The sequence below is a fragment of the Babylonia areolata genome, chromosome 30, assembly GCF_041734735.1.
Source record: "Babylonia areolata isolate BAREFJ2019XMU chromosome 30, ASM4173473v1, whole genome shotgun sequence".
Classification (NCBI taxonomy): Eukaryota; Metazoa; Mollusca; class Gastropoda; order Neogastropoda; family Buccinidae; genus Babylonia; species Babylonia areolata.
The window spans coordinates 1,362,183-1,367,182 of NC_134905.1; the positions used below are offsets into that span (position 1 = coordinate 1,362,183).

At 49.0% G+C, this 5,000-nt stretch overlaps 1 protein-coding gene and 1 long non-coding RNA gene across 2 annotated transcripts in view; one reads left to right on the forward strand and one right to left on the reverse strand.

The window, feature by feature from the left end:
• The window catches only part of LOC143275663 (uncharacterized), a 16,955-nt gene extending 13,861 nt beyond the window's left edge, over positions 1 to 3,094 (reverse strand). Inside the window, exon 1 of the long non-coding RNA XR_013053455.1 lies at positions 2,922 to 3,094. This is a non-coding gene — a long non-coding RNA (uncharacterized LOC143275663). The remainder of the gene's footprint in view (positions 1 to 2,921) is intronic.
• Positions 1 to 5,000, forward strand: part of LOC143275662 (uncharacterized) — a 139,857-nt gene that overhangs the window by 10,928 nt on the left and 123,929 nt on the right. The window lies entirely within an intron of this gene.

Here is a 5,000-nt window from a genome sequence, read left to right on the forward strand (position 1 = left end):
GGGGGAGACAGAGACACTGAGAGAGAGAGAGAGAAGCAGAGACAGAGAGAGACACTGACAAAGAGAGCGAGAGAGAGGGAGACAGAGACACAGAGAGAAACAGAGACAGAGACACTGACAAAGAGAGAGAGAGGGAGACAGAGACACTGAGAGAGAGAGAGAGAGAGAGAAGCAGAGACAGAGAGAGACACAGACAAAGAGAGAGAGAGGGAGACAGAGACACAGAGAGAGAGAGAGAAGCAGAGACAGAGAGAGACACAGACAAAGAGAGAGGGAGACAGAGACACAGAGAGAGAGAGAAAGGGAGACAGAGACACTGAGAGAGAGAGACAGAGACAGAGAGAGACACAGACACTGAGAGAGAGAGAGAGAAGCAGAGACAGAGAGAGACACTGACAAAGAGAGAGAGAGGGAGACAGAGACACTGAGAGAGAGAGAGAGAAACAGAGACAGAGACACTGACAAAGAGAGAGAGAGGGAGACAGAGACACAGAGAGAGACAGAGACACAGAGACAGAGACACTGACAAAGAGAGAGAGAGGGAGACAGAGACACAGAGAGAGACAGAGACACAGAGGGACACACACAGGGAGCAGCAGATAAAACGCAGGGTGAATTCGCCACGAGCTGAGGCACGACAGAAAGACATCCAAAAGTCGTTACACAGCCAATCACCATGCATAGGTGTCCTTTTTTCCTCCCACACCCCTTCATTGCGGGGTGGAAAGAGAGCAGGGTGGACGGGTAACAGGGTAATTAGGGGTTAAAAAGGAGATAAAACGGAGGAGGCGAAGGAGAGGAGGAGGAGGAGATGAGGAGGAGGAGAGGAGGAGAAGGAGATGAGGAGGAGGAGATGAGGAGGAGGAGAGGAGGAGAAGGAGATGAGGAGGAGGAGATGAGGAGGAGGAGATGAGGAGGAGGAGAGGAGGAGGAGGAGATGAGGAGGAGGAGAGGAGGAGGAGGAGATGAGGAGGAGATGAGGAGGAGGAGAGGAGGAGGAGGAGATGAGGAGGAGGAGAGGAGGAGGAAGAGATGAGGAGGAGGAGAGGAGGACGGGGAGAGGAGGAGGAGATGAGGAGAAGGAGATGAGGAGGAGGAGATGAGGAGGAGAGGAGGAGGAGAGCAAGCGGAGGCGGTGAAGGAGAGGAGGAGGAGAGGAGGAGAAGGAGATGAGGAGGAGGAGGAGGAGAGGAGGAGGAGGAGGAGAGGAGGAGAAGGAGAGGAGGAGGAGGAGGAGATGAGGAGGAGAGGAGGAGGAGAGCAAGCGGAGGCGGCGAAGGAGAAGAGGAGGAGGAGAGCAAGCGGAGGCGGCGAAGGAGAGGAGGAGAGGAGAGGAGGAGGAGAGGAGGAGGAGAAGGAGAGGAGGAGAAGGAGAGGAGGAGAGGAAGAGAAGGAGAGGAGGAGAAGAGGAGAGGAGGAGAAGGAGGAATCAGAGCCATGACAACCCTAGTCGAGTGGTGTGGAAACTGCTGACGGCTGTTGACGGGACTCTGGCTTTGGTTCCCGATCAATGTGTTTTTGTGGCTATGTCGTTTCAACCACAGGGCTTTTACATAGTTGAATGTCTTTTTCGCTATTTCGTTTTATCAGCCTTGATGCAGTCAGCTTGTCTATGTACTTCATACTGGCACACACGCAGGGCAAAATTTCAATAAGATCTTGAGTCTTGATTTGAGCTGTGTGATTGTTACATTTTGACTGCCCCATTAGACTTCAGTGCAGCATTCAGATCGCTGGATGATACCGTCTCCACCTTGAAGCTGAAAGTCCCGTTTGTATCTGGGATTGTTGGTTTTGTATTTTGTATTTTTTTTGTATTTCTTTTTATCACATCAGATTTCTCTGTGTGAAATTCGGGCCGCTCTCCCCAGGGAGAGCGCGTCGCTACACTACAGCGCCACCCATTTTTTTTTTTTTTTTGTATTTTTTTCCTGCGTGTAGTTTTATTTGTTTTTTCCTATCGAAGTGGATTTTTCTACAGAATTTTGCCAGGAACAACCCTTTTGTTGCCGTGGGTTCTTTTACGTGCGCTAAATGCATGCTAGCACACGGGACCTCGGTTTATCGTCTCATCCGAAGGACTAGCGTCCAGACCACCACTCAAGGTCTAGTGGAGGGGGAGAAAATATCGGCGGCTGAGCCGTGATTCGAACCAGCGCACTCAGATTCTCTCGCTTCCAAGGCGGACGCGTTACCTCCAGGCCATCACTCCACTTGTTTGGCTGCTTTGAGCCTTCATCTCCCGTCATTGTCAGTCAGCAGTCACTGATTGCTGTGTGACTGCTCCGAGTCCCTTGTACGATCGGCTTCGGATCGGCTTCGGATCCACTCTGTTTACGCATACCCAGATTCAAACACTCGACTGTTGGCCGCCGTTCTTTCTCTGTTTCTGGACCTTGCGATTGGAATGAACTTCCTTTTTCGCTTCGTCAAGTTTCCACACTCAGCTCTTTCAAGTCTGGCCTTAAAACCCACCTCTTCCCAAAATAGCCTCCCTTGTCTGCCCTTCCTTGTCTTTAGTTTCTACAGTTTTAGAGTTATGCATGCGTGTGAATGACTGGTGCGAAAGCGCTTTGATTTGTCTCTGCACAAGATCCAGCGCTATATAAATACCATTATTATTATTATTATTATTATCATGTGTGCTCCAGGGATCTCCGCTGTAACCTGCACTTTTCAATGGAATCCTCAATGCTTCACGTGGAATCCTCAATGCTTGCCCATTATCATGTCTGTGTAATACTGATGATTTGTTTTTTTACAGTCATTCAAAGGACTTAACGTGTCACAAAGTGCGCCCTCTCTTGACTTTTTTGGGGGGAGGGGTGGGGGGAGGACGTGGGGGGTAGGGGTGAGTGTGGGGTTGGGGGGGCGAGAAGGCAGCCCATCATTGCATTGACAACATTTTGGGGGTGAACTACCTTAACTCACTCAGTACGGCCAGTCCTCTCTTCTCCTCTACACAGACCCCTCGGATGTCCAGTGGGTGTCTCAATGACCCAACCTTTAGCTTCCGTCATCAGAATTGTGGTATTCTTTGTCAACATTCACTTCTTCAGTATAAGAGCCTTCCGCTTGCAATATTTTGATGATGGTAATTGGGGTGAAACGCTGTTAACGTCGTCTCTTTCGCCGTTCGTATGGAGTGAGTTAAGACCATGATAAACTGACAAAACTGACCGTGACGCTTGTCGGCTCGTCCTTGTGAATCAACTGGTAGGCAATGATAATTATAGCAATGTAGGCAGTAGCAGAGTTCCTTAGAAATGATTTATGAGATATAGTTCAGTCAGTATCGACCAGGTTCTGTCCGTGCATGATCAGATCAGCTGTATATCGTTCTTCGTTCTCACAATTCCTTCGTATTACATTAACTCTCTCCATACGAACGGCGAAAGAGACGACGTTAACAGCGTTTCACCCCAATTTCCACCATCGAAATATTGCATGCGGAAGGCTCTTATACTGAAGAGGTGAATGTTGACAAAGAATACCACAATTCTGACGACGGAAGCTAAAGGTTGGGTCATTGAGACACCCACTGGACATCCGAGGGGTCTGTGTAGAGGAGAAGAGAGGACTGGCCGTACTGAGTGAGTTAACTTGTCCATAGCTTTTTTTTTGTTTGTTTGTTTGGTGTTTTTCAAAGGTGAAGCTTTAAGACTGGTCAATTTACAAATGACTTCTGGGCTTGTGCGTTGTAATCGATGACACTGGGTGGTTTCGACACTGGGTGATTTCCCCGCAGAACACACTGACTGGCCACAGGGAGTCTGCAGCATCACAGCTCGTTTCGTCCGAAGAAAAGACGGGCGCAATAGCCGAGTGGTTAAAGCGTTGGACTGTCAATCTGAGGGTCCCGGGTTCGAATCACGGTGACGGCGCCTGGTGGGTAAAGGGTGGAGATTTTTACGATCTCCCAGGTCAACATAATGTGCAGACCTGCTAGTGCCTGAACCCCCTTCGTGTGTATATGCAAGCAGAAGATCAAATACGCACGTTAAAGATCCTGTAATCCATGTCAGCGTTCGGTGGGTTATGGAAACAAGAACATACCCAGCATGCACACCCCCGAAAACGGAGTATGGCTGCCTACGTGGCGGGGTAAAAACGGTCATACACGTAAAAGCCCACTCGTGTGCATACGAGTGAACGCAGAAGAAGAAGAAGTCCGAAGAAAAAAGAAACCAAGACAGCACAGCCACACCGCTGCTGGAGGAATTTCGTTGGTTCTTCCTCCCCTTTCCACGTGGGCTGTAACTCCCACGTTCACTCGTATGTACACAAGTGGGCTTTTTCGTGTATGGCCATTTTTACCCCGCCATGTAAGCAGCCATACTCCGTTTTCGGGGGCGTTCATGCAGGGTATGTTCTTGTTTCCACCGAACGCTGACGTGGATTGCAGGATATTCAACGTGCGTGTTTGATCTTCTGTTTGTGTATACACACGAAGGGGGTTCAGGCACTAGCAGGTCTGCACATATGTTGACCTGGGAGATCGGAAAAATCTCCACCCTTTACCCACCAGGCACCGTTACCGAGATTCGAACCCGGGACCCTCAGATTGAAAGTCCAACACTTTAACCACTCGGCTGTTGCGCCCATCATTTCGTTGGTAATGCACGTGATTGCTCGTGGATTTCGTGCTTGGCAGATTTTGCAATAACAACAACAGTAATGATGATACAAGGAAATTTCCAAGCCTCCCTGAAATACCGTTCTATCAATTTGATTAATCATGTCAGCAAAGTAATGCTTAGAATCATTCTGGGCAGATCACACACTCCCAAGCATTACTCCTGAGGAACAGACCGGATTCCGCAATGGCAGAAATTCCATCGAACAGATCTGGGACCTGCGCATCCTTTGCAAAAAAAGTTCTGTCACGTCTTCAAGGACGTCAAGAAGGCGTTTTATGTAGTCTGCAAGGGGTATGTCTCATACCCCTGTCTCACACCGAATAAAGTAAAAGATCAGCACTCTATGTTATAGATGTATTC